Below are 20,016 nucleotides of genomic sequence, written 5' to 3' on the forward strand. Positions count from 1 at the left end.
CAACAAGGAATCTTGGAAATTGAGTTGTTTGACATATGGGGAATTGACTTCATGGGACCTTTCCCACCATCATACTCAAACACTTATATTCTGGTGGCAGTTGACTATGTATCAAAATGGGTTGAGGCTATTGCCACACCCACCAATGATACTAAAACAGTGCTGAAGTTCCTCCAGAAACATATTTTTAGCAGGTTTGGTGTCCCTAGAGTACTAATCAGTGATGGGGGCACTCACTTCTGCAATAAACAGCTTTACTCTGCCATGGTTCGGTATGGAATTCGCCACAAGGTGGCCACTCCATATCATCCACAAACCAATGGGCAGGCTGAAGTCTCTAACAGAGAATTAAAGAGAATCCTGGAACGGACAGTAAATACCTGTAGAAAGGATTAGGCAAGGAGCTTGGATGATGCAATGTGGGCTTACAGAACAGCATTCAAGACCCCTATAGGGACCTCTCCATACCAACTGGTGTATGGTAAGGCATGTCACCTGCCCGTGGAACTGGAACATAAGGCCTACTGGGCAACCAGATTCCTAAACTTGGATGCCAAATTAGCAGGAGAAAAAAGATTGCTCCAGCTAAATGAGCTAGAGGAGTTCAGATTCACAGCTTTCGAAAATGCCAAGCTATATAAAGAAAAATAAAAAAAGTGGCATGACAGAAAGCTATCATCTAGAATCTTTGAACCAGGACAGTAGGTTCTGTTGTTTAACTCTAGACTCAGGCTATTCCCCGGGAAACTGAAATCCCGGTGGAGGGGACCATACGTGATTACAAGTGTGTCACCATATGGTTATGTGGAGCTTCAAGATATTGATTCTGATAAGAAGTTCATTGTCAATGGACAGAGAATCAAGCATTATCTTGAAGGCAACATTGAGCAAGAATGCTCAAGGCTGAAGGATGGCGGCATTCAAGAGAATCCGGAAGGTCTAAACCTTGTCTGTGGTATTCCGAGTAGGATTCAATGATTGAATGACTGTGACGAGCTCCTAACTCACGATTGCAGGGCGTTAGTGACAGACGCAAAAGGATAGTAAATCCTATTCCAGCATGATCGAGAACCGACAGATGAATAGCCGTGCCATGACAGGGTGCGTGAGCATATTATTCACTGAGAGGATAAGATGAAGCCATTGACAAGGGTGATGCCTCCAGACGATTAGCCGTGCCGTGACAGGGCATTGGATCATTTTCCCGAGAGATGACCGAAAGTAGCCATTGACAGTGGTGATGTATCACATAAAGCCAGCCATGGAAAGGAGTAAGACTAACTGGATGAAGATAGCAGGAAAGCAGAGGTTCAGAGGAACGAAAAGCATCTCCATTCGCTTATCTGAAATTCTCACCAATGAATTACATAAGTAACTCTATCCCTATTTTATTATATAATATTCGAAAACACCATTATCACTTTATATCTGCCTGACTGAGATTTACAAGGTGACCATAGCTTGCTTCATACCAACAATCTCCGTGGGATTCGACCCTTACTCACGTAAGGTATTACTTGGACGACCCAGTGCACTTGCTGGTTAGTTGTATCGAAGTTGTGACAATTATGAATTAAGATCAGAGCACCAAGCTCTGGAGCCATTACCAGGATTTGTTCGAGCCTGGAGATCACAATTTCGTGCACCAAGTTTTTGGCGCCGTTGCCGGGGATTGTTCGAGTTTGGACAACTGACGGTTCATCTTGTTGCTCAGATTAGGTAATTTTCTTTTTGTTTTGTTTTCAAAAATTTTTCAAAAAGCTTTCAAAAATTTTTCTTTTGTTTTCGAAAAAAAAATAAAATAAAATAAAATAATAAAAATAATGTTTTCAAAAATAAATTATTCTATGGCTTCAAGATTTTTAAGAATGAATTCTAGTGTTTCATGAAACATGTTGAATCCTATCTGGCTGTAAAGCCATACCCAAACTGCTTGGGGATTGGTATTCAGCTAATCACTCCAGTCCATGTAATTATATGCTAAAGCTTGGCTGGCTATTAAGCCATGCCTGACCCTTTGATTGGAGCTTTAGAGCATAAGATTCCTGGAATTCATATTAAAAATTTTGGAATCCTTATTTTTCTTTTTCAAAATAATTTTTCAAAAAAATATAAAATAAAAATCCAAAAAAATTTAGAAAATCACAAAAATAAAAAATATTGCATGTGCATCTTGCATTTTTCGAAAATTTCATGCATTCATGGTGTTCTTCATGATCTTCAAGTTGTTCTTGGTAAGTCTTCTTGTTTGATCTTGATGATTTTTTGTTTTGTGTCTTTTCATGTTTATCATATGCATTCTTGAATTCTTAGTGCGTAAGCATTAAAGAATTCTATGTTTGGTGTCTTGCATGTTTTCTTTGCATTAAAATTTTTTCAAAATTGTGTCTATGATGTTCATCTTGACATTCATGGTGTTCTTGGTGTTCATCTTGACATTCATAGCATTCTTGCATGCATTCATTGTTTTGATCTAAAAATTTCATGCATTGCATAATTTTCATGATTTCATAAAAATTTCAAAAATAAAAAAAAATATCTTTTCCTTTTTCTCTCATCAAATTCGAAAATTTGAGTTGACTTTTTCAAAAGTTTTTAAAATCAAATTGTTTCTTATGAGTCAAATCAAATTTTCAATTTGAAAATCTTATCTTTTTCAAAATCTTTTTCAAAAATCAAATCTTTTTCAAAATTCTTAGTTATTTTCAAAAATTTCAAAAATATTTTTCAAAAATCTTTTTCTTATTTTTATATCAAATTTTCGAAAATAACATAATCAATTAATGTTTTGATTCAAAAATTTGAAGTTTGTTACTTGCTTGTTAAGAAAGATTCAAACTTTAAGTTCTAGAATCATACCTTGTGATTTCTTGTGAATCAAGTCATTAATTGAGATTTTAAAAATCAAATCTTTTTCAAAACTAATTTCTATCATATCTTTTCAAAAATATCTTAACTTCTTATCTTTTCAAAATTGATTTTCAAAATTTGTTTCAACTAACTAACTAACTTTTTGTTTGTTTCTTAACTTTTTCAAAACTACCTAACTAACTCTCTCTCTAATTTTCGAAAATATCTTCCCTCTTTTTCAAAAATTTTTTTTTATTAACTAATTATTTTTATTTTTTATTTAAAAAAAAAATTTCGAAAAAAATACTAACCTTTTTCAAAAACTATTTTCAAAAATCACTAACTCTTTTTCAAAAAATTGTTTTCTAAAATTCACTTCCCCCTCTCATCTTCTTCTATTTGTTTATTGATATACTAACATCTTTCCTTCAACTCTCCAAAAATTCGAACCCTCTCTCTCTCTGAGTTCAGATTTTCTTCCCTTCTTTTCTTCTACTAACACAAGGATCCCTATACTGTGGTATAAAGGATCCATATTATTATTACTATTTTTTCTGTGCCATCTTCTTTGTCATATGAGCAGGAGCAAGGACAAGAACATTCTTGTTAAAGCAGATCCAGAACCTGAAAGGACTCTGAAGAAAAAAATTAAGAGAAGCTAAAATACAACAATCCAGAGATAACCTTTCAGAAATTTTCGAACAGGAAAAGGAGATGGCAGCCGAAAATAATAATAATATAAGGAAGATGCTTGGTGACTTCACTGCACCTAATTCCAATTTACATGGAAGAAGCATCTCCATTCCTACCATTGGAGCAAACAACTTTGAGCTGAAACCTCAATTAGTTTCTCTGATGCAGCAGAACTACAAGTTTCATGGACTTCCATCTGAAGATCCCTTTCAGTTCTTAACTGAATTCTTGCAGATATGTGATACTGTTAAGACTAATGGAGTAGATCCTAAAGTCTACAGGCTCATGCTTTTCCCTTTTGCTGTAAGAGACAGAGCTAGATTATGGTTGGATTCTCAACCCAAAGACAGCCTGAACTCTTGGGATAAGCTAGTCACGGCTTTCTTAGCCAAGTACTTTCCTCCTCAAAAGCTGAGCAAGCTTAGAGCTGATGTTCAAACCTTCAGACAGAAAGAAGGTGAATCCCTCTATGAAGCTTGGGAAAGATACAAACAGTTGATCAAAAAGTGTCCTTCTGACATGCTTTCAAAATGGACCATTCTGGATATATTCTATGATGGTTTATCTGAGCTATCAAAGATGTCACTGGACACTTCTGCAGGTGGATCCATTCACCTAAAGAAAACGCCTGCAGAAGCTCAAGAACTCATTGACATGGTTGCTAATAACCAGTTCATGTACACTTCTGAAAGGAATCCTGTGAGTAATGGGACGCCTATGAAGAAGGGAGTTCTTGAAGTTGATACTCTGAATGCCATATTGGCTCAGAATAAAATATTGACTCAGCAAGTCAATATGATTTCTCAGAGTCTGAATGGAATGCAAGCTGCATCCAACAGTACTCAAGAGGCTTCTCCTGAAGAAGAAGCTTATAATTCTGAGAACCCTGCAATAGCAGAGGTGAACTACTTAGGTGAACCTTATGGAAACACCTATAACTCATCATGGATAAATCATCCAAATTTCTCATGGAAGGATCAAAAGCCTCAACAAGGCTTTAACAATGGTGGAAGAAACAGGTTTAACAACCGCAAGCCTTTTCCATCATCAACTCAGCAACAGACAGAGAACTCTGAACAAAATGCTTCTAATTTAGCAAATCTAGTCTCTGATCTATCTAAAGCCACTGTAAGTTTCATGAATGAAACAAGGTCTTCCATTAGAAATCTGGAAGCACAAGTGGGTCAGCTGAGTAAAAGGATCACTGAAATCCCTCCTAGTACTCTCCCAAGTAATACAGAAGAGAATCCAAAAGGAGAGTGCAAGGCCATTGACATAAGCGCCATGGCCGAACCTGTGAGGAGAGGAGAGGACGTGAATCCCAAGGAGGAAGACCTCCTGGGACGTCCAGTGGTCAATAAGGAGCTTCCCTCTGAGGAACCAAAGGACTCTGGGGCCCATCTAGAGACCATAGAGATCCCATTGAACCTCCTTATGCCCTTCATGAGCTCTGATGAGTATTCCTCTTCTGAAGAGAATGAGGATGTTACTGAAGAGCAAATTGCCAAGTTTCTTGGTGCAATCATGAAGCTAAATGCCAAATTATTTGGCATTGATACTTAGGAAGTTGAACCTCCCTTGTTCATCAATGAACTAAGTGATCTGGATCAACTGACATTGCCTCAGAAGAGACAGGATCCTGGAAAGTTCATAATACCCTGTACCATAGGCACCATGATCTTTAAGGCTCTGTGTGACCTTGGTTCAGGAATAAACCTCATGCCCCTCTCTGTAATAGAGAAACTGGGAATCTATGGGGTGCAAGCTGCTAAAATCTCATTAGAGATGGCAAACAGCTCTAGAAAACAGGCTTATGGACAAGTAGAGGACGTATTAGTAAAGGTTGAAGGCCTTTACATCCCTGCTGATTTCATAGTCCTGGATACTGGAAAGGAAGAGGATGAATCCATCATCCTAGGAAGACCTTTCCTGGCCACAGCAAGAGCTGTGATTAATGTTGACAGAGGTGAAATAATCCTTCAATGGAAAGAGGACTCCCTTGTGTTTAAAACTCAAGGATCTCCCTCTGCAACCATGGAGAGGAAGCAGAAAAAGCTTCTCTCAAGGCAGAGTCAACCAGAGCCCCCACAGTCAAACTCTAAGTTTGGTGTTGGGAGGCCACAACCAAACTCTAAGTTTGGTGTTGAACTCCCATATCCAAACTCTAAGTTTGGTATTGGAGAGTCTCAACAAAGCTCTGCACATCTGTGAGGCTCCATGAGAGCCCACTGTCAAGCTATTGACATTAAAGAAGCGCTTGTTGGGAGGCAACCCAATGTTTATCTAATTCTTATTTTTATTGTTTTTCATGTTTTCTTAGGTTCATGATCATGTGGAGTCACAAAATAAACAAAAAAATCAAAAACAGGAATCAAAAACAGCAGAAGAAAAATCACACCCTGGAGGAGCATCTGTCTGGCGTTCAAACGCCAGAACAGAGCATAGTTCTGGCGCTGAACGCCCAGAATGGGAGCATCCTGGCGCTGAAAGCCCAGAACAAGCATGGTTCTGGCGTTCAACGCCAGAAATGGCAGCAAAGGGGCGTTGAACGCCCAAAATGGGCACCAACCTGGCGCTGAACACCCAGAGTTGTGTGCAAGGGCATTTTGCATGCCTAAATTGGTGCAGGGATGTAAATGCCTTGACACCTCAAGATCTGGGACCTCACAGGATCACCTCAGGATCTGTGGACCCCACAGGATCCCCACCTACCTCCACTCACTCTCTTCTCTCTTCTCAATCATCCTCTATTCCCAATAAACACTCTTCCTTATTAACCCTTTACCACTCACATCCAAACACCACTACCTTCAAAATTCAACATCTCTTTCCCACCCAATCCCACCCATATGGCCAAATACGCACCTCCATCCATCTCCTCCATATCCTCTTCTTCTTCTTCTATTCTTTCTTCTTTTGCTCGAGGGCGAGCAACATTTTAAGTTTGGTGTGGTAAAAGCATAGCTTTTTTGTTTTTTCCATAACCATTGATGGCACCTAAGGCCAGAGAAACCTCTAGAAAGAGGAAAGGGAAGACAAAAGCTTCCATCAAGGGTCTATAGCTCAGTGGTAGAACATTTGACTGCAAATCAAGAGATCCCTGAGATACCTCAGGGGATACATTTTCTTCCACACAATTATTGGAAGCAACTAAGGGTGGAACATCAAGAGCACTCCATCATCCTTCATGAAATCAGAGAAGATCTAAAAGCAATGAAGGAGGAGCAGCCAAGGCAAGGAAGAGACATAGAAGAGCTCAAGGACATCACTAAGGTGGACTCATTCCTTGTTCTTACTTTCTCTGTTTTTCGTTTTCTATGTTATGTGCTTATCTATGTTTGTGTCTTCATTACATGATCATTAGTAGTTAGTAACTTTGTCTTAAAGTTATGAATGTCCTATGAATCCATCACCTCTCTTAAAATAAAAACTGTTTTAATTCAAAAGAACAAGAAGTACATGAGTTTTGAATTTATCCTTGAACTTAGTTTAATTATATTGATGTAGTGATAATGCTTCTTGTTTTCTGAATGTATGCTTGAACAGTGCATATGTCTTTTGAAGTTGTTGTTTAAGAATGTTAAATATGTTGGCTCTTGAAAGAATGATGACTAGGACTCATGTTATTTGATAATCTGAAAAATCATAAAAAATGATTCTTGAAGCAAGAAAAAGCAGCAAAAAACAAAGCTTGCAGAAAAAAAAAAATAGGCGAAAAAAAAAATAGAAAGAAAAAGCAAGCAGAAAAAGCCAAAAGCTCTTAAAACCAAGAGGCAAGAGCAAAAAGCCAATAACCCTTAAAACCAAAAGGCAAGGGCAAATAAAAAGGATCCCAAGGCTTTGAGCATCAGTGGATAGGAGGGCCTAAAGGAATAAAATCCTGGTCTAAGCGGCTAAACCAAGCTGTCCCTAACCATGTGCTTGTGGCGTGTAGGTGTCAAGTGAAAACTTGAGACTGAGCGGTTAAAGTCAAGGTCCAAAGCAAAAAAAAAAAAGAGTGTGCTTAAGAACCCTGGACACCTCTAATTGGGGACTTTAGCAAAGCTGAGTCACAATCTGAAAAGGTTCACCCAATTATGTGTCTGTGGCATTTATGTATCCGGTGGTAATACTGGAAAACAAAATGCTTAGGGCCACGGCCAAGACTCATAAAGAAGCTGTGTTCAAGAATCATCATACTGAACTAAGAGAGTCAATAACACTATTCGAAATCTGAAGTTCCTATAGATGCCAATCATTCTGAACCTCAATGGATAAAGTGAGATGCCAAAACTATTCAAGAGGCAAAAAGCTATAAGTCCCGCTCATATGATTGAAGCTCTGTTTCATTGATAGTTTGGAATTTATAGTATATTCTATTCTTTTTATCCTATTTTGATTTTCAGTTGCTTGGGGACAAGCAACAATTTAAGTTTGGTGTTGTGATGAGCGGACAATTTATACGCTTTTTGACATTGTTTTTAGTATGTTTTTAGTAGGATCTAGTTACTTTTAGGGATGTTTTTAATAGATTTTGTGTTAAATTCACATTTCTGGACTTTACTATGAGTTTGTGTGTGTTTCTGTGATTTCAGGTATTTTCTGGCTGAAATTGAGGGACTTGAGCAGAAATCAGATTCAGAGGTTGAAAAAGGACTGCTGATGCTGTTGGATTCTGACCTCCCTGCACTCAAAGTGGATTTTCTGGAGCTACAGAACTCGAAATGGCGCGCTTCCAATTGCGTTGGAAAGTAGACATCCGGGGCTTTCCAGCAATATATAATAGTCCATACTTTGGCCAAGAATTGACGACGTAAACTTGCGTTCAACGCCAGCTTTCTACCCAAATCTGGCGTCCAGCACCAGAAAAGGATCCAAAACCAGAGTTGAACGCCCAAACTGGCACAAAAACTGGCGTTCAACTCCACAAATGGCCTCTTCACGTGCAACACTTAAGCTCAGCCCAAACACACACCAAGTGGGCCCCGGAAGTGGATTTATACATCAAATACTTACTCATGTAAACCCTAGTAGCTAGTTTATTATAAATAGGACCTCTTACTATTGTATTAGGCATCTTTGGATTACCTTATGATCCTTTGATCACGTTTTAGGGGGCTGGCCATCTCGGCCATGCCTGGACCTTCACTTATGTATTTTTAACGGTAGAGTTTCTACACTCCATAGATTAAGGTGTGGAGCTCTGCTGTTCCTCAAAGATTAATGCAAAGTACTACTGTTTTCTATTTAATTCTTCTTATTTCGCTTCTAAGATATCCATTCGCACCCAAGAACGTGATGAAGGTGATGATTATATTTGACGCTCATCATCCTTCTCCCTTATGAACGCGTGCCTGACAAACACTTCTGTTCTACATGAAATAAGCTAGAATGAATATCTCTTAGATCTCTTAACCAGAATCTTCGTGGCGTAAGCTAGAATGATGGCGGCATTCAAGAGAATCCGGAAGGTCTAAACCTTGTCTGTGGTATTCCGAGTAGGATTCAATGATTGAATGACTGTGACGAGCTCCTAAGTCGCGATTGCAGGGCGTTAGTGACAGACGCAAAAGGATAGTAAATCCTATTCCAGCATGATCGAGAACCGACAGATGAATAGCCGTGCCGTGACAGGGTGCGTGAGCATATTATTCACTGAGAGGATAAGATGAAGCCATTGACAAGGGTGATGCCTCCAGACGATTAGCCGTGCCGTGACAGGGCATTGGATCATTTTCCCGAGAGATGACCGAAAGTAGCCATTGACAGTGGTGATGTATCACATAAAGCCAGCCATGGAAAGGAGTAAGACTAACTGGATGAAGATAGCAGGAAAGCAGAGGTTCAGAGGAACGAAAAGCATCTCCATTCGCTTATCTGAAATTCTCACCAATGAATTACATAAGTAACTCTATCCCTATTTTATTATATAATATTCGAAAACACCATTATCACTTTATATCTGCCTGACTGAGATTTACAAGGTGACCATAGCTTGCTTCATACCAACAATCTCCATGGGATTCGACCCTTACTCACGTAAGGTATTACTTGGACGACCCAGTGCACTTGCTGGTTAGTTGTATCGAAGTTGTGACAATTATGAATTAAGATCAGAGCACCAAGCTCTGGAGCCATTACCAGGATTTGTTCGAGCCTAGAGATCACAATTTCGTGCACCAGATATTCATGGTTTTTCGCTTAGGGTTGTTGATGCCCTCTATTTAAGAAGAAAAAGGGTTTATCATAGGCTCAAAATTGGTTAGCGATGGTAGATAAAAGGGTTAAGGCCATTTGGAAAAAGTGACTATTGAAATGATGGTCTCAATCATGTAAATGCATTCATACACAAAGTAATGGACATATAGAATCAGAAAAAGCAAGGATCACAATCATAGAGAGAGATATATGCACACAAGAATGGGAATTAATGGTTAGAAGATGTAACCATGCAATAGGCTCAAAACTTACATGCTTGTGTTCTTAGCTCAATCACTATGCTCAAAAAATACAATCTTAAAGCAAGTTTACTGCAAAAAGATTTCCAAAATTTGGTAGGATACCCCAAAACACAGTTTCTTGGGGAAGAAGTTATTGTTTTGACCAAACAACTCTATAGAGACTAACTATCATGCAAGGAGTATTTACAAGTAAAACTAACTACACATGCAATGTACCAACAATGTACTAACTACTAAGCAAAAGATAAATCCATGGGCATTGAAAGGAAGAGATTGTTACCCACGGAGATCGGTCGAACGACCTCCCCACACTTAGAATTTAGCACGGTTCTCCGTGCTACGAACAATGCGCAAAGGGCGGTCGGGACCGGAACCGTCACTATCCTCTCCTTCAGAGCTCCCATCACTTGGGTTTGAGGTGGATGTGAATATTTCGGGTTCCTCCATGCTAGGGGTAACACAACGCAGAAACTTCTTGATGTAAGTGTATCGGTGTTGATTGCGTCGCTCATATCTATCATACTTCCGGTGTAGATCTTCTATCCTTTGAAGTGTGGATCTTTACCGTGGTGGTGATAATGAGGTGGAAGGAATAGTAGATGGGAAGGCTATGTCAAGGCTTGGGTTGTTCATGGGAAGATGTAAGTATTTTTCGCTTGGGAGCACATCGCCCTTAGCCAGAACTATAATCTTCCTGTCCTTGGCCTCCCAAGGAACACCCGCAGTAGCAACTAAATTAGATACCAATGCTGGAAATGGCAAATTACCCCGGGCGTGGACTTGACTCATCGCATGCTTGACAAGAAACAGAATGTTCACCGGCCTCTCCGTGAGAACACACCAAAAAAGCAAGGCGAGATCCGCCGTGAAGGACGACTTGTGGGTGCTAGGTAGCACATAGTGGGATAGGATCTGGGCCCAAGCTCTAGCTTCCACAGTGAGGAAGCGAATGTCAATGCTCTTGGGCCTCATCTGGAGTCGACCATGGATCCAAAATGCCTCTGGTTCAGCAATGACTCGGAGGATCGAGTCCCAATGAAATCCATACTTCTCTCACTGACGTAAGACTTCTTGGTAGCCATCCATGTCACTTGGTACCAGTAGGACATTAAGCACTTGCTAAATAGCCTCTTCTGAAAACCACGACTTGCTTCCGGCGCATGTATACTGATTGAAGAGAGGAGAGATAGTAGTTAGTGTAGACTTCTTCCACCCAAGAGAGGTTGATCTCCCTTGGTTTTCTCAAAAGAAACTCCCATCCTCGCCGTTCAATGTAGAGTAGAATACAAGGAGCAACCTTGTCCGGTGGAGCAAGTAGATGCTCAGGATAATAGTTTCATACAGCTATGGAGGGGAACATAAGTTCACAGAAGCGGTTGGGGAACCTTGAAGAATCCTTTGCCGGTTTGCTCTTTTCATTCTCATTAATAGGAGCGGGTGTCTTCGCCTTCTTAGTTAGGGGTTTGGCTCCCAATGAAGAGTGCGCCTTAGAAGTTGATCTTTGGGGTGCCCTCTTTGCGGCCAGTTTCCTTGGAGCTTTTCCCTTGCCTTTCTTGGTGGCCATCCTGAAAAAGGAAGGGAAATAAGAAAACATTAAACCCAAAGAATCATTTTAGCAAAAACATGCAAGTGAAAGGTAGTGCCCAAAAGAAACATTGCAATAATCTAATCATAAAGACATGGGTCATAACACTTGGCGTGGGATGCAAGAGGAAGTGAAGCATGCAAAATGGCATGAGAAGTATAGTTTCAAGCATCCATAACAAAGAGCAAGTCATGTTCAATGAGTATCTAATTAGTAAGCAAAGTGGATTTAATGTGTATAGAAGACAACAAGTGAATGAGGAGAAGCACCCAATTGAAAGTACATTATTAAAAGAAACCAAAATGGCATTCATGTATTTCCTCGAACACTTGGCGTGCAATTATCAAGCAAAGAGCAATTATAAGATACTCAATCAATTTAAAGCCCAAAATGAAACATCAATCATCACATAAACATCACATATTGGCAAAGATAAGGAAAAAAATGGCAAAAAATTTATTAAAGCAAATTAAACTCAAATTCAACATCCATGGAAAAATAAGGAAAAGGAAAAATAAGCAAACAAAAGTAAGGGATATCATCATGCAACTAAAACAGAAACTAAGTAAAGCAACAAGAAAAATCTAACTAGAAGAAGAAATAATGCAAAGAAAATAATAGATGAGATATGGATGAAGTAGAACCTTGAGAAGTATAAAAGAACAGGGTTGAATTTTCGTTTGGGAAGATGAGAAAGAAATAGGAGAGATGTAGTGCCACCGGAAGAGGTGGTTGTCGCCGGTGAGTGGCCGGAGACGGTAGTGGTGGATTGTGGAAGAAGAAGAAGAAAGGAGAAGTGATGGAGAGTGAGGAAGGAGAAAGAAGATATGAAAAAAAAAGTGAGAAAGGGGAACAGAACAAGGCGCGAGGCTTTAAAACTGATTCGCGCAACCGGCGCGCGCGCACAGTGCGCTGGTGCATCGGTGAGATGTTGGCAAGGGATGCGTGTGAGTCAGTGGCATGCACACGCGAGGTTAGTTGTGCCCCTGGCACAGGACTTGCACAAAGTTGGCATGAGTCTCTGGGTTTTGTACCAGAGTTGGTGGGTGGCGCTGGCACGCGGACACGCACAGTGCGCAAGCGCGTGCTTGAGTCAGTTGGCAACCGGCGCGGATGCGCGTAGTGCGCGGACGTGTAGGTGCGGGCACAAGTGTGTCATAAATGTGGCATAACACTCTGGTTTTTGTACCAGGGAGTCCACATAGTGCCATCGGCGCGCACGCGCACAGTGCGCTTGTGCGTCGATGGGCGATTTACAAAGGTGTGCGCAGGCGGCAAGTACGCGGACGCGTGAGTGCCTGGCGCGAGATGGGCATGAAGTGGGCATGACTCTCGGGTTTTTTGGCCCTTCTCAGACAACCCTTGGGTAAGCCCGATGCAAGTAGTCCCTAAGAAGGGAAGGATCACTATTGTGGCAAATGAGAAGAATGAATTGATACCCACAAGGACAGTGACCGGATGGCGTATGTGAATCGACCAGATGCTTGAAAGATTGGCAGGACATGAGTATTATTGCTTCCTGGATGGGTATTCAGGCTACAACCAAATTGTTGTAGACCCCAAGGATCAGGAAAAAACTTTATTTACTTGTCCATATGGTGTCTTTGGATTGTGCAATGCACCTGCAACATTCCAAAGGTGAACCTGCAACATTCCAAAGGTGCATGCTCTCCATTTTTTTAGACATGATTGAGAAGTTCATAGAAGTATTCATGGACGACTTCTCTGTATTTGAGAACTCATATTCTGATTGCCTATACCATCTTGCTATTGTCCTAAAAAGGTGTCAAGAAATCAACCTAGTTTTAAACTGGGAGAAGTGCCATTTTATGGTGACCGAAGGGGTGGTTCTTGGTCACAAGATCTCAAAAGATGGCATAGAAGTGAACAAGGCAAAAGTGGAAGTAATTGAAAAATTACCTCCACCTTGCAATGTCAAAGCAATCAGAAGTTTTTTGGGACACGCTGGGTTCTATAGGAGGTTTATCAAAGATTTTTCAAAGATTTCAAAACCCCTTAACAACCTACTTGTCTCAAATACTCCCTTTGTTTTTTATAGAGAGTGCATGGTAGCCTTTGATGAACTTAACAAGAAACTCTCCTCTGCACCTATTATAGCACCACCAAGCTAGGATCTTCCCTTTGAACTAATGTGTGATACATCTGATTTTGCTGTTGGTGCTGTTCTAGGACAGAGGAAAGACAAGCTAGTACATGTTATTTACTATGCTAGCAAGGTTCTTAATGAGAATCAAAGGAACTATACCACCACGAAGAAAGAACTTTTAGCCATAGTTTTTACTTTTGATAAGTTTAGATCATATCTTATTGGCTCAAAAGTAACTGTGTTCACTGATCATGCAGCACTCAAATACTTGCTTACCAAACAAGAATCTAAGCCCAGACTAATAAGGTGGATTTTACTACTCCAAGAATTTGATATTGAGATTAAAGATAGGAGCGGAGTAGAGAACAAGGTAGCTGACCACCTTTCAAGGATCGCACAAGAAGAAGAGATGCAGCAAGTAGCAGTCAATGAAAGCTTTCCTGATGAACAATTGATGATGATTCGAGTAGCCCCTTGGTTTGCAGACATATCCAACTTCAAGGCTATTGGAGAACTACCAACCAACATCAATAGGCACATGAGGAGGAAGCTAATTAAGGATGCCAAACACTACATCTAGGATGACCCTTATTTGTTCAAAAAGTGTGCTGATTGAATCCTAAGAAGGTGTATATCCCATGAAGAAGGGCAGAAAGTATTATGGCAGTGCCATGGATCCGCATATGGAGGTCACTTCAGTGGAGAAAGAACAGCAGCAAAAGTGCTTCAATCCGGATTTTACTGGCCAACAATGTTGAAGGATGCCAAAGAAATGGTGTCAAGGTGTGATGAATGTCAAAGAGCTGGTAATCAAACCAAGAGAAATGAGATGCCACAGTAATTCATACTAGAGTTGGAGTTATCTGATGTATGGGGGATTGATTTCATGGGACCCTTCCCAACCTCCTACTCAATTCAGTAGAGTCTCTATGGTCTCTGTATGAGCCTCAAATTCCTTTGGTTTCTCATTAGGGGACTCCTTAGTGGTCAGTGGTCGTCGATTGAGGTCTTCCTCACTGGAAATCACTGCCTTTTTACTCTCTCCAGGTTTGGCCACTTTGGATATAGTTATGGCCTTGCACTCTCTTTTGGGATTCTCTTCTGTATTTCTTGGGAGAGTACTAGGAGGAGTTTCAGTAACTCTTTTACTCAACTGTCCCACTTGTGCCTCCAAATTTCTGATGGAGGACCTTATTTCAGTCATGAAACTGAGAGTGGTCTTAGTTAGATCAGAGACGATGGTTGCTAAGTCCGAGAGGCTCTACCTAGAATTCTCTGTCTGTTGCTGAGAAGATGATGGAAAAGGCTTGCTATTGCCAAACCTATTTCTTCCACGATTATTATTATTGAAGCCTTGTTGAGGCTTCTGCTGATCCTTCCATGAGAAATTTGGATGATTTCTCCATGAAGGATTATAGGTGTTTTCATAGGATTCTCCCATGGAATTCACCTCTTCTATTGCCGAATTCTCAGGGTCATAAGCTTCTCCTTCAGAGGAGGCTTCTTTAGTACTTCCGGATGCAGCTTGCAATCCAGTCAGATTCTGAGAAATCAGATTGACTTGTTGAGTCAATATTTTATTTTGAGCCAATATGGCATTCAGAGTATCAATCTCAATAACTCCTTTCTTCTGAGTCATCCCATTATTCACAGGATTTCTTTCAGAAGTGTACATGAACTTTTTATTTGCAACCATTTCAATGAGTTCCTAGGCTTCTGCAGGTGTTTTCTTCAGATGAAGAGATCCACCAGCAGAGTGGTCCAATGACATCTTGGACAATTCAGACAGACCATCATAGAATATACATAAGATTCTCCATTCTAAAAGCATGTCAGAAAGACACCTTCTGATCAATTGCTTGTATCTTTCCCAAGCTTCATAGAGGGATTCACCTTCCTTCTATCTGAAGGTTTGGACTTCCACTCTAAGCTTGCTCATCTTTTGAGGTCGAAAGAATTTGGCCAAGAAAGCATTGACCAACTTTTCCCAAGAGTTCAGGCTTTCTCTAGGTTGTGAGTCTAACCATGTCCTAGCTTTGTCTCTTACAGCAAAGGGAAAAAGCATAAGTCTGTAGACCTCGGGATCAACCCCATTGGTCTTAACACTGTCACAGATTTGCAAGAATTCAGCTAAGAACTGATGAGAATCTTCCAATGGAAGTCCATGAAACTTGCAATTCTGCTGCATTAGAGAAACTAATTAAGGCTTAAGCTCAAAGTTGTTTGCTCCAATTGCAGGAATTGAGATGCTTCTTCCATAGAAGTCGAAAGTTGGTGCAGTAAAGTCACCAAGCATCTTCCTTGCATCTCTAGCATTTTTGTTGGGTTCGGCTACCATGTCTGCTTCTTTTTTGAAATTTTCTGCAAGGTCCTCTCCAAAGTGTTGTGCTTTAGCTTCTCTTAGCTTCCTCTTCAGAGTCCTTTCAGGTTCAATATCAGCTTCAACAAGAATGTCTTTATCCCTGTTCCTGCTCATATGAAAAAGAAGAGAACAGAAATAAAGAGGAATCCTCTATGTCACAGTATAGATATTTCTTTATGTGTCAGAGGAAAAGAAGAATAGAATGAAGAAGGAAGAAGAAGAAATAAAAAACACAGAGAGAGAGAGATAGGGTTCGAATTATTAGATGAGTAGAAGAGAAGTGTTAGTAAATAAATAAAATAAATAGAAAGAGATGAGAGAGAGAGTATTCGAATATTAATTAAAAGAAAAGAAAAATATTTTTTTTTATTTTAATTATAAGTTAGAATTTGAAATTTAAGAAAAGAAATAAAAGCAAATTGAAGACTAAATAAATTAATTAATTAAAAAGATTTTTTGAAAAATTTGTTAGTTAGTTTTGGAAATTAATGAGAGAGAAAAGTAGTTAGGTGGTTTTGAAAAAGATAAGAAATAGTAAACTTTTAAAATCAAACAAAAAATCAAGTAGTTAATTGAAAAAGATTTGAAAATAAATTTTGAAAAGATAAGAAGTTAGAAAAAGATTTTGAAATTAAATTTTGAAAAAAGATATGATTGAAATTTATTTTGAAAAAGATTTGAAAAAGAAATTAAAAAGATTTCATTTTTAAAATTAAAGTTGATGACTTGACTAACAAGAAACTAAAAGATATGATTCTTGAATTTAAAGATTGAACTTTTCTTAACAAGAAAGTAACAGACTTGAAATTTTTGAATCAAAACATTAATTGTTAGTAAAGTTATCGAAAATATGAAATAAAAATAAGAAAAAAATTTTGAAAAATTTATTTTAAGAAATCCGAAAAACATAAAAAGAAAACTAAAAAAAAAGATTTGATTTTGAAAAAGATATGAAAAGATAAAGTTTTTAATTTGAAATTTTGATTTGACTAACAAGAAACAACTAAATTTTAAAACTTTTTGACTAAGTCGACCCAAAATTTCGAAATTTATGAGTAAAATAAGGAAAAGATATTATTTTTGATTTTTTTGGATTAATGAAGAAAGAGAAAAACAACAAAATGAAACAAAACATAAAAATTTAAGATCAAACAAAATAATGCATGCAAGAACACTTTGAATGTCAAGATGAACACCAAGAACACTTTGAAGATCAAGATGAACATCAAGAACACATTTTTGAAAATTTTTTTAAGAAAAGAAAGACATGCAAGACACCTAACATAGAAATTTTTAAACTTTAGACACTAATAATTCGAAAATGCATATGAAAAACAAGAAAAGACACAAAACAAGAAAATGTAAAGATCAAACAAAGAAAATCATCAAGAACAACTTGAAAATCATAAAGAACATAATGCATGAATTTTCGAAAATTTTAAGAAAATTAAAAAAATGCAATTGACACTAAACTTAAAATTTGACACAAGACTCAAACAAGAAACACAAAATTTTTTGGTTTTTATGATTTTATTAATTTTTTGGAAAAAGAAAATAAAGAAATTCAAAATTTTTAATAAGAATTCTAGGATTCATGCAATGTTAATCTAAAGCTTCGGTCCAAAAGAATTAGACATGGCGAAATGGCCAGCCAAGCTTTAGCAACACACTGTAAATAACAATATCAGATTTAAGAATCTAAAAGCTCATGCAATGTTAGTCTAAAGCTTCAGTCCAAAAGAATTAGACATGGCCAAAGGCCAGCCAAGGTTTAGCATAACAAATACAGACATGTCCTTTTTACAATGGAAAGTGGAAACCTCAGTCCAAAAGATTAGACATGGCTTAACAACTAGCCAGGTTTCAACATATCTCATGAAGCTCTAGAATTCATTCTTAAAAATTTTTGAATGATTTTTTTTTTGAAAACACATTTTCTTTTTCGAAAATAAAAATAAAAATCTTAAACATAAAATAAAATTACCTAATCTAAGCAACAAGATGAACCATCAGTTGTCCAAACTCGAACAATCCCCGGCAACGGCGCCAAAGCCTTGGTTCACGAAATTGTGATAACACTTTTCACAACTCCGCACAACTAACCAGCAAGTGCACTGGGTCGTCCAAGTAATACCTTACGTGAGTAAGGGTTGATCCCACAGAGATTGTCGACTTGAAGCAAGCTATGGTCATCCTGTAAATCTTAGTCAGGCAGATTCAAATGGTTATAAGGTTATGATAATTAAAAGATAAATAAAATGTAAATTAAAATAAAGATACTTATGTAATTCATTGGTGGGAATTTCACATAAGCGTTTGGAGATGCTTTGTTGCTTTTGAACCTCTGCTTTCCTATTGTCTTCATCCAATCATGCGTGCTTCCTTCCATGGCAAGCTGTATGATCCTCTCGGATGAAAAATAGCAGGTACCATTTCAGCATGGATAATCAACTGTCGGATTTCTCGTCTCGGATGAAAAATACCAGGTACAGTTACTGCACGGCTAATCATCTATCGGTTCTCACTAGCATCGGAATAGGATCTCACTATCCTTTTGCACACTGTCACTGTGCCCAACATTCGCGAGTTTAAAGCTCGTCACAGTCATCCCTTCCCAGATCCTACTCGGAATACCAGAGACAAGGTTTAGACTTTCTGGATCTCAGGAATGCTGCCAATTGGTTCTAGCCTATACCACGAAGGTTCTAACCTCATAGACTCGGTCTGTGGATCAGAGACCCAAGAGATTATACTCCGGCTATCGTCCAATGACTACGTTGAACATCATGTAGACCGCTTGTGGTTGTCAGGCACGCGGATCTTGGCTAAGCGAGTAACGAAGATAGTGGGTCATTATCACAGGTCACCCCTTCATTCTGACTTAACTGAATTAAGTACGAGAGTATATCTTGGAGAAGAAGTAAGCATGAATTGAAAGAAAAACAGTAGTACTTGCATTAATTCATGAAGAACAGCAAAGCTCTGCACTTTAATCTATGAGGTGTAGAAACTCCACCGTAGAAAATACATAAGAGAAAATTGTCTAGGCATGGCCGAATGGCCAGCCTCCCAAATGGCATAAGATCCAATGTTAGATGTGAATACAATAGTAAAAAGTGCTATTTATACTAAACTAGTTACTAGGGATTACAGAATTTGAGTAACTAAGTGCAGATAGTGCAGAAATCCACTTTTGGGGCCCACTTGGTGTGTGCTTGGGCTGAGCATTGAGCTTTACATGTGCATAGGCCTTTTCTAGAGTTAAACGCCAGCTTGGATGCCAGTTTGGGCGTTTAACTCCAGTTCTGGCGTTTTACGCCAGAAAAGGGTCTCTGGTGGGCGTTGAAATGCCAGTTTAGGCCATCAAATCTTGGGCAAAGTATAGACTATTATAAAATGCTGGAAAGCCCAAGATGTCTACTTTCTAAAGCAATTGAAAGCGCGCCAATTGGGCTTCTGTAGCTCAAGAAAATCCACTTCGAGTGCAGGATGGTCAGAATCCAACAGCATCTGTAGTCCTTTCTCAGCCTCTGAATCAGATTTTTGCTTAGATCCCTCAATTTCAGCCATAAAATACCTAAAATTACAGAAAGACACACAAACGCATAGTAAAGTCTAGAAATGTGATTTTTGCATAAAAACGAATAAAAATGTAATAAAAAGTAACTAAAACATACTAAAAACTATGTAAAAACAATGCCAAAAAGCGTATAAATTATCCACTCATCAGTGGTCATCAATCTCCCCTATTTCAGATCAAACGCCATTGCTCGTGGTCATTCAATCTGAACGAGGGTGAAGTTCTAGCAGTTCATTCTCTTGGAAATCCTACTCAAAACACCACAGACAAGGTCGAATCTTCCGGATCAGAGAATGCTGCTTCTTTGGGTTCTAGCCTATACCACAGAGACCCTAATCTCCCCAGAAATCAGTTGAAGTGGTGTCTCGAGAAGTCCCCAACGAAGTCGTGGATTTGCTG

The 20,016-nt window shown here is 38.9% G+C and overlaps 1 non-coding gene across 1 annotated transcript; it reads right to left on the reverse strand.

Moving 5' to 3' along the window:
• Window positions 1–3,960: 3,960 nt before the first annotated feature.
• LOC148571341 (small nucleolar RNA R71) lies at window positions 3,961–4,068 on the reverse strand. The gene has a single exon (XR_015908230.1). It is a non-coding gene; the product is annotated as a small nucleolar RNA R71 (small nucleolar RNA).
• Between the last annotated feature and the right edge of the window lie 15,948 nt (window positions 4,069–20,016).

This window comes from Arachis ipaensis, chromosome B3, assembly GCF_059453495.1.
Source record: "Arachis ipaensis isolate K30076 ecotype BB chromosome B3, ASM5945349v1, whole genome shotgun sequence".
In the NCBI taxonomy this organism is placed as follows: Eukaryota; Viridiplantae; Streptophyta; class Magnoliopsida; order Fabales; family Fabaceae; genus Arachis; species Arachis ipaensis.